We start from the raw sequence: 9718 nt of genomic DNA on the forward strand, positions 1-9718 counted from the left end.
GAGGCTTTTTTAAAAAAAAACCAACAACTTCAACATAGAAAATACTAGTTCAGACCAATTCCCCTCCTCCCTATGCTTCAAAAAGGATTTTAAAATCATGTAAGGCTGATCTATCAACATTTTAAGCTTATTTAGACAACTCTAACCACATCTTTGAGAAAAGGCCACCTTGTTGAATAGCCTTGTAGTTCTTTCAACATGGGGCATCAGGGGAAAGGCCATAGCTCACTGGTTGAGCATCTGCTTTCATTGCAGAAGGTCTCATGGTCAATTTCTCGTAGCTCCAGGTAGGGATGATAGTGTACCCTGTCTGAAACCCTGAAGAACTGCTGCCAGTCAGTGTAGACAATACTGAGCTAGATGGACCAGTGGGATGACTCTAGATGGGGATCAGGAACCAGCAGGGCTGGAAGCAGGATCCCTCAGTTGAAGACTACCCTCATGCCCTGCTTGTGGGCTTCCAGAGGCATCTAGTTAAGGATGTTGGACTAGATGGGCCTTTGCCCTGATACCGCAAGTTCTTCTTAGGTTCTTAAGTCTAAGGATATGAACAATATTTGCTCACAAATATCCCTTCCTACTCTTGCTTCTCCTGATGTGTCTCCCCATTGTCAAACTTTGAATCTAAAGCCCCTTCAGGTAGAGTCCAGCTTTTCTTATGGCATAAAGCATGTGTAGTGCTAAATATTCAAAACAAAATGTACTTGCATGACATCAGAGACCTTTCTCTGAATTTCTTGCCATCAGAGGCATGGCAGAAGCTATTGGGGAAAGAGCCTTCTCAGTGGCAGTGCCCCAGTTGCTCTCCCAAAAGAGGGTTGCCGGGTGCCAACTCTTATTTTGGCACCAAGCAAAACCCTTTTAATCTGGACTGAGTTTGTTGTTTTTACGGTTTTCATGCTGTTCCCATTTATTGTATTTTACTTTTCTTAGTATTTTATCCACATATTAAATCTGTATGTGTTTTATTTTTATTGTATTTTGAATTTTTACCAGTTGCCCTGGGAATTTTATTGAAGGAGGCAGGTGATGATGATGACGACTGTGCAATAAAGACATGGGAGCTTATCATTTGCCATTTTTTACAAACATGATTGGTATTTTCTTTTCTTTCCTCGCTCATGCAGGTGTCCCATTAGGGAATGTGCCCTGACATTGATGTTTATAAGCAGACAAGCTTCCATTTTTCTTCTTGCACTTGAAACAATCACCATCCTTCTTATGAGAGGTCAAAGTTCACTTCTTGTATGATGTAGATTGGCAGCTTTCGTTTGGGTTTCTGTCTTCTCTTCTTATGCTTACTGTCAAGCTATGTGCTCCTCAAATTAGTATAAGCTGCACAACCTAATGAGGTTCTGTTGATGGAACTTTATTCCTCTCTAGGAAAAAGAATTGAGAAAATAAGCTTGATTCATCTGGCATTACACATTAATTTATTTGCCAGTGGTCATGCTTGAGATCAACAACACATGTTACTAGTTTACTCATTTTCTCTTTGATTATTATTAAACCAAGAGGAGCAGGAATTGGTTTGACGATTCAAGAGGCTCCAGACTTAGCATATATCTGATTATTTTGCTTACTTTATGTGTTTTCTGCTAGTCCTAAAAAAGGAGCCTACATAATGAAATCTTTCCCATCAAGGCCCACATTTCTGCCTCCATTGCATTCTCAGGTAGCCACCTAGCAGAGCTCTTTAAAGTGGTGAAAAAGTTTATCCTACCTGTTCCAGTCAATGGGACATTCAAACCATCAAATGCCTACTGTGGTTAAGTTTGCTAGGCACTTTGAAGACAAAATTGTTCGCCTTCATACTGATCTTTCCCCTGCTAATATAGTCTCTGAAGAAATATCCAACGTACTGTCTTATCCAGTTCTGAGGGATTAGTTCCAGCTATTGAGGCTTAAGGATGTGGGAAGGGTGCTTCTGGCCACCTGCTCCACCACTTGCCGTCTTGACCCTTGCCCATGCTGGATTGTTTGTGCAAGTCAGAGAGGTTGACTGAGTGGGTCCAGTTGGCAGCTAACAAATCCGAGTGGGATTTTCCTAACTGCCTTGAAGGAGGTGGTGGTAGGCCAGCTACTGAAATAGCCCTTCTTGGATCCTGAGGTATTTGACAACTGCCATCAAGTCTCTAATACCTGTTTTGAGGGTAAGGTTCTCAATAAGGTGGTGGCAGTTCAGCTGCAGGCACTATGGGAGGAAATAGATTATCTGGACCAATTCTAATCTTGGTTCAGGCCTGGGTTTGGCATGGAATCAACCCTGATCGCCCTGGCAGATGACTCAAAAGAAGTTAAGGGGAGTGTAACCCTGTTGTTGCTGTTGGATCTCTCAGTGGATTTTGATAACATTGACCATGGAATTCTCCTGGGTTGTCTCTGTGGGTCTTTCCTATATAACTGGTACCAAAGAATAGCATTGGGGGACTACAAGTCTACATCTTTGCATTTTAGCTGTGGGTGCCACAAGGCACAAGTCTGTCAATGCTGTTTAGCATCTATATGAATCTGTTGGGAGCATCATCAGGAGATTTGGAGCACTGTGTGATCAGGATGCTGATGACAATTGAAATTATTATTATTATTATTATTATTATTATTATTATTATTATTATTATTATTTCTATACTGCTTTATATTTTAAAGAACAAATCTCAAAGGAGTTTACAACACATTAAAACATCAAAGAAAACAAATTCAAGCTTCAAGGAAAATATTTCAAATCCTTCTCTAAGTGACATTTTGCTTTCCCTAGTTGCCAACCTGGCATTCAGAGATCTTTACATGGTCACAATTGGACCCATGCCAGTAGCAAAACATGTCTGGCTTCTGGCTAATTTTGAACACTGTGGAAGTGGTCCCCAGGTCTGGGAATTGGGGGGTTTGCCTGCTCTAAATGGGACTGCACTGCCTCTGAAAGAACAGGTACGTAGTTTAGGAGTGGTCTTTGAACCATCTTTGCCCATGGGGGCCCAGGAGGGCCCTACCATCAGCTTTGGCTGGTGCGTCAAATGCACACTGTGCTTGACAGGAATATCCTGACCAATGTGACATATGTGTTGTTAACTTCATGTCTGGACTGTTGTAATGTGCTCTATGTAGGGCTTCCCTTGCAGTTGATCCAGAGGCTGCATGCAGCTGTTGCAGAATGCCACAGCCTAGGTGGTGAGTGGTGCACCTTGTTGGGCACATATCACACCAGTGCTGAGAGATCTGCACTGTTTGCCTATAACCCACTGAGCCCGTTTTAAAATTTTGCTACTTAAATAAATTTAAAAAACCCTAAACAACTTTGGACCATGTGACTTGAAAAACTGTCTTCCTCTTCACTTTCAAGTAAGGACATTGTGATCAACTAATGGAACCCAGTTAGTTTTACCACAATCTGCTGATTACTGAGATGCCGTAATGTGGCGATGGGTCTTTTCACAGGTGGCACTAGTGTTGCAGAATATCCTCTCTGCTGAAATAATGGAGGCCCCTGAAGGCACACTTGTTTAGGCAAGCATTCCCAGAACTAAAGCTCTGGGTTGTGTTTTTGTTTTTGCTCTAACTGTTTTTAACTGTTTTAACTGACAAGCTTTTTAATCGTTCCTTTTATTATTAAATATTACATATTTTAATTAAAGAAGTATCAATGCCCCAGTGGAATTGTTATCGTGTATTTTATGTATTATGTATTTTTATTGCGTATTGATTTTACAGTTGTAGAGTTTACAATAAAATAGGCAAAATATTATTACAAGTGCAAGGCTTGCAGAGAACCATACAGTGCAAAAATCACTGAAGAATCCTCTAAGCACTGACAAAAGACTACCAGATAAGGTCCCATTTTGAAGAACTTTCTCAGATGATAACTGCAAAAATATTCCCCATAAGGAATTAACAAACATACAAACCACTAACATAATTAATTACTAAGGGCAGCATCCACACATCAGCCAAAAATTCACCACATTTAAAGCATTTTAAAGCTCCGATTGTAGTTTTCAGAACTGTGAGGTCTTCAGTAATGTTTCTCTCTCCAACGAAGTTATTAAACATAAAACAAACAAAACTATAATAATATTAGGAAGAAATTGAAAGTTTATTGAAAGAAAAAGCTATTCCAAAGCTTGATTCCAAGAGGATAATACCATTGCAAGTGTCGAAAATTAAAGGCAGGTATCATAAAGGCTTACTGCTTTTATAGTATCCTGGGCACGTGGACATCTCCCTAAACGCAATGTTGAAAAACATGTCTTTAATTAACATCCAATATCCAATTCAAAGGATAAAAGCCAGGTTAAAACATAACCAGTGCCTTAAAATGCATCCAATTCACACAATAGCCAACTAGATGCCTTTGGAAAGCTGGGTATGAGTGCAATAGCAATCTACTAGGGTTGTCATACGTCCAAAATTTTCCAGCCATAGCCAGAATATGTCAGTTGGAAACAGTGTCTGGGCAGAAATCGCTGAAATGTCCCTGGAAATCCAGACATACGGCAACAATATGGCAACCCTAATTCTACTCACTTGTGATTCCCAGCAACTGGTATTTAGAGGCCCACTGCTTCTGCTAATGGAAGTGGAACATAGCCACCATGGGTGGTAGCTATAGAAGACTTGTAGGTTTGCTCAAACCTGAGTTTCCCATGGCCACCCAAACTGCAAACTGTGGTTTAAATAACTCATCCAAATCAGGATTGTAATCTAGGATCGAACTATGGGGTGGAATTCAACAATGTGCTCTGGTGAACATCCTAACAGCACAAGCACTGCAGCCTGCAGATAGAAGAAACCTCCTCTCCTCCCACTGTGTGGTGTTCTAGGGGTTTTCCCAACCTCCCCCCCCCAGCCAATTGTTTTGGGGGTGCTAGGGAAAGGAGAGGTGGGAAAGCCCCATTGTGCAAGCAGAAGCTCTCACGCAGGGCTTCAGCTGATTCAACTCATTAGAAGAACCCTATCCATGAAGTTTGGTATGCTGTTCCACTGCATTTCAGGCCCCTGTCCCCAGTACTCAGAACCACTCTGGTAGACAACATAACTTTGGGATCTGGGCCACCTGCCCTGTTCCTGGCAGTATCTGTATTTGTGCCAAAGGTAGGCCAACATACGTTAAGTACAATCGACATTTAAAAACAACTGGAATATGTTTTGGTCCCTTACCACAGCAATTTTAATTGCAAAGGCAGGAAATACAGCAGCTGATGATCCCAGAAAGCAGCTCTGTCTTAAAAACTGGAGAGGAATGGCTAGACCTACAAATGTTTAAGTAGATCTAATTTTGTGAAAATTTCTTTGCACATACTGTATTTTTCCATGTACAAGACAACCCCTGTTTTTTTGAATCCAAAATTAAGAAAATGAAATCTTAAAACAGAAGTGAAAATCTGGGTGATTGGTGGCGACAAGTTGTTGATCGCCCTCAAAGTTTCCAGCATGAGGTGCATGCAGTGCACCATGGTGCAGAAGCAAAGGCAGTGAATGGGGCACCACACGCTCCCCCTAGGTGGCAGCTGCTGCTGCAGGGAAGCGAGAGGAAGCAAGATGCCAAGGAAGAGCCAGGGGAAGGCAGTGGCCACTCTGCGTTGGACCATGCCTTCGAGCAAACTCTGCTGAGGAAGGTGGTAAGCGGGCTGGAGGCAGGCTGAGAGTAAATCTGAGTAAATACAGGTATATGGGGTGTATTGTTTCAGGTCCACAGACTGCTGCTTGGAAACAGAGTTATGCAGGGTAAGAGAGACTTTGGCCATTTGTTCTCTAAGGTATACAGAACAGAGTCCATTGCATTATGATTAGAGCCAGAACCTAAAATTATGTTCCCAGAAGGGAACAAACAGTATAACACTGTACAATTAACTTCCAGGAATTAGTCAGTGGAAGTTGAGTGACCCACTCCTGGTGTTGACATTTAAAAATCTTCTCCCACTGTGTTGTGTAGAGTCATTGAGGTTAAAGATGTCAATGACCTACTAAACCATAAAATCTGTTCCCTTTAGGGGAAGGACAGCAGACTATAATCTCCACAGGTATATAATACATATTAAAATATATCATGCTGCTTCTTAGCTTTGAAAGAGCCAAACCCAATGCATTAGATATTACAAACTGCAATGCAAAGTCACAGCATCAGACACAATACTGATACATATTCGCAAACAGCTTTTCCCAATATTGAGATGGCAAGCTTTTGAATTTTAAATAATTAAAAAATAAGTCACATTAACCAGACATCAAAGAAAAAATATGAGAAATGCATGTCCCGGCATAAAATGAGACACAAGGCAAATGAATTTTTTCCTTAAATATTAGAAGGGATTAAGGGTTTTAAGGCAGGAGTCTTCCTAGAATGTGTCGCTTATCAACTTAAGAATAAGAAGATAAAACTGAAGTGCTCAGACTCCAATCCCATAAATATAAAATCCACATAAATTATACTTTGTAATAAAGACAGATTCCCTCTCTCAGACTCCAGAACAGATTGCTTCATGTGCTCCCATGGGTTGACTGTTAGTGTGAGTTTATTGTGAGTTTCTTTGTATAATAAATGATGTGTCTGATTCACAGAACTGAAAAGCTTGAAAATGTAATTTTAAAGTATCCACCATTATAATTGATCATCTCTCTCACTCTTTAAAAAATGTTTTAAAATCTCATGGATAACTGCTGACAGGGGAGGGTCTCAAGCAAATTATAAGGAAAAATCTGCAAGAACGCTAAATAATCTCCCAACAAACATATTCTTGCTAAGTTATTTTGCTTGTATGACTTTAAAAGTGCAGTAATTTGTTGTGAAGAAATTAAGCAAGTGCTTTTTTTCTGTGTCTTTCTTCTTTGTGTATCTTTATCATCTTTTTTCATACACACACAAACAAACAAACACACCAATTATACATTGTTGCACAATCACAAAATCTGTAACTCACTCACACAAGAAATAAATTAGTAAGCAAAGAAGAACAAAGTATAAGGAGAATTCTTTTATAACAAAGAGGGAAATGGTTACTTACTATTCCAAACTACCGAGGATAAAATCCATCTTTCAATAAACTTAGAGGATCAGTTGTAAGTTTGTCTCATTCCATGGTTTATGTATCGCTTTTAACTTTATAGCCTCATTAATAGTTTTCAATAAGGGTTGTTCTTTTTCTTCCTTTTTATAAACTGCTTTGAGGGTTTTTATGGTCAAGAAGTGTATGAATTTGATGTAAGCACAATTCCAATTATAGCATTGTGACAGTTTTACTGGCAAAGCCCTATTCAATCAACTTTAGTGTTTAGGGTCTTTAGGCAAAGCTATGCTCCATGGATTCCATCCTGCCTCTTTTGACTGAAAGTCAGCAAGAAGGACCTTTGATTTCTAACCTATACCTACATAGTGGTTCTGATGACACCGTTTGGGATCTAACTTACCTGTGTGCTACAGCAGATAAAGCAAGTACTAGAAGTTTGGCTGCGCTTGTATGTTCTTTATGTTAAAAATGTGTCTTTTTGTTTAATTAGAATGTCTCGTTCTGAACAGGTCATTAAACAGTGAATGTGTGCAGAACTTCAAGTGACCCTACCCAAACACAGCACCTATGTCATATTCATTGCTGTGAATGGAATATAGTGGGGTGTGCTCATACCAAAAAGGAGTTTTGCAAATACTTCAAGGAAGTAGGAAGAAATATACCGTAGGTGCTTGTTTATTTGCTAATCTTAGAAGCCTCTGAGCCAAGATAGTCCTGCTTCCTGTTTCGCAACATAACCAATCCGTGAGATAACCTTTCCTCTTATTCTGTGGCTGCTAAGCTTACTTAGGAGTCTTTGGTGAGGTACCCGTATTTTTCGCTCTATAACACGCACCCGACCATAACACGCACGTAGTTTTTAGAGGAGGAAAATCCGTAGGCATGCCACCCGTAGGCATTCCCTCCATAACACACACAGACATTTCCCCTTACTTTCCAGGAGGAAAAAAGAGAGTGTTGTGGTGCAAAAAATACGGCACTCTGTCAGAGGCTGTTCAAAAGGCTAAGTGCACTATGTCAACTGCGTCACTTCTATCTTACGTATACGCTTGCTGACACTCTCAAAGATCTTAAGTGAGGCAGCACTTACCCTTGCAGAAGCCATGCTGGTTCCACTTCAGCAAGACTTGTTCTTGGCAAGAGATTTCCACCAGTTTTCTGTTAAGCAAACTGGCCTGTTTTCCAGGATCGCCTGCGGCAGGGGTCTGCAACCTTTAAGACAAAAAGAGCCACTTGGACCCGTTTCGGAAGGAAAAAAAAACTGGGAGCCGCAAAACTCATCATTATAAAAATAACTTTTTTGTCACTTTTTAAAATTATTTCTTTGTTTGACCCCTCAGAATTACTCCTCCTCATAGAAATAAACGTTAAATTAACAAGTTACCTTTTTTGTATGTGTGTGTTCTTCACTCCCCTTCAAAACAGTGACCAGCGTACATGCCCCCTTTCAATGCAGTGACCAGCGTACATGCCCCTTACAATGTAGTAGTGACCACCATACATGCCCCTTACAATGTAGCGGGCGGGCGGGAAGGTGACGTCGGGACGGTGCGTGACTAACGCACGCACCGCCCCCATGCAACGTCACAGCCAGTACAGCGCCCGCCACAGTGGGGAGTGTCAGGGCGCACAATGCGCCTCCTCCCCTCGCTAGTATCCGCTCTGGAGCCGCGGCAAAGGTGTAAAAGAGCCACATGCGGCTCCGGAGCCGCGGGTTGCAGACCCCTGGCCTGGGGTCTCTTTCTAAAAATTGGAGTTGCATTGGCCACTCCCCAGTCCTGGATTTCACATTTGAGTTCTTTTAGGAACTGTCTTGCGGATGCCTTCCAGACCCAGCAACTTGTCAGCTTTTATTCTGCCAATAAGGTAGAATAAACACCTCAACACCACTATCTGCCTCAGTTCCTCAGACTCTTTTCCTGCAAAGACGCATCCAAATAATTCATTCAGCTTCTCCTCCCTTAGCACACCTGTAATCCATTTGCCTCACTAGATCACCTCCTGCTACCAATGCATTTAAGTAATATTTTCATGGTCTTTGAATGTGCTCTTCAAATTCTTCTCTGTTTTTAGCATCCCTGTTGCTGTCTGCTGACACTTCTTTTAAGTTTGTGTACCTTGATGTTCTCATTCGGACTTCTGTTTTCTACAGAAAGGCTTCCTGCCCTCAGCAACGTTTCTGACTCTGCTCGTTAACCTGGCTGGCATCCTTTCTTGGTCTGAGGTAAAACCGTACTTTCTAGCGGAGCTTCTAATGTTGTGGTTTTAAACAACCCCAACTACACAACCATGGAATATTCGCATATTCTACTTCTGTTGCTTTATCCTTGCGGCGTTACTTCCTGCGTGTTTTATGGCAGCCTGCATTATGGCATATCTAGTATACAGTATAACTAGTATACTGGTCTGCGTGTTGCTTGGATTGTTTGTTGTGTTTAGTTTGCAACACAGGGGTTTGTTGTTCTGCATTATGGCCCTGGCAGCCTGTATTGAAATCTTCAATAAATTCCAACTAAGTTAGTTCTTGGTATGAGCTTTCGTGTGCATGCACACTTCTTCAGGTATCTGAAGAAGTGTGCATGCACACGAAAGCTCATACCAAGAACTAACTTAGTTGGTCTTTAAGGTGCTACTGGAAGGAATTTTTTTTGTTTTGACTATGGCAGACCAACACGGCTACCTATCTGTAACTTCAATAAATTCCCTCACACTCGCCC

The 9718-nt window shown here is 41.2% G+C and overlaps 1 long non-coding RNA gene across 2 annotated transcripts; it reads right to left on the reverse strand.

Annotated features, from left to right (window-relative positions):
* Positions 1-602: 602 nt before the first annotated feature.
* LOC144329288 (uncharacterized) lies at positions 603-9160 on the reverse strand. Of its 2 annotated transcripts, XR_013394764.1 has the most exons (3): positions 8732-8838; positions 8092-8193; positions 603-1379 (listed from the first exon to the last, which is right to left on the reverse strand). It is a non-coding gene; the product is annotated as an uncharacterized LOC144329288 (long non-coding RNA). The 2 variants fall into 2 exon arrangements; XR_013394763.1 differs by lacking the exon at positions 603-1379 and having other exon boundaries at positions 8091-8193; positions 8732-9160.
* Between the last annotated feature and the right edge of the window lie 558 nt (positions 9161-9718).

Source organism: Podarcis muralis, chromosome 12, assembly GCF_964188315.1.
Source record: "Podarcis muralis chromosome 12, rPodMur119.hap1.1, whole genome shotgun sequence".
NCBI lineage: Eukaryota > Metazoa > Chordata > Lepidosauria > Squamata > Lacertidae > Podarcis > Podarcis muralis.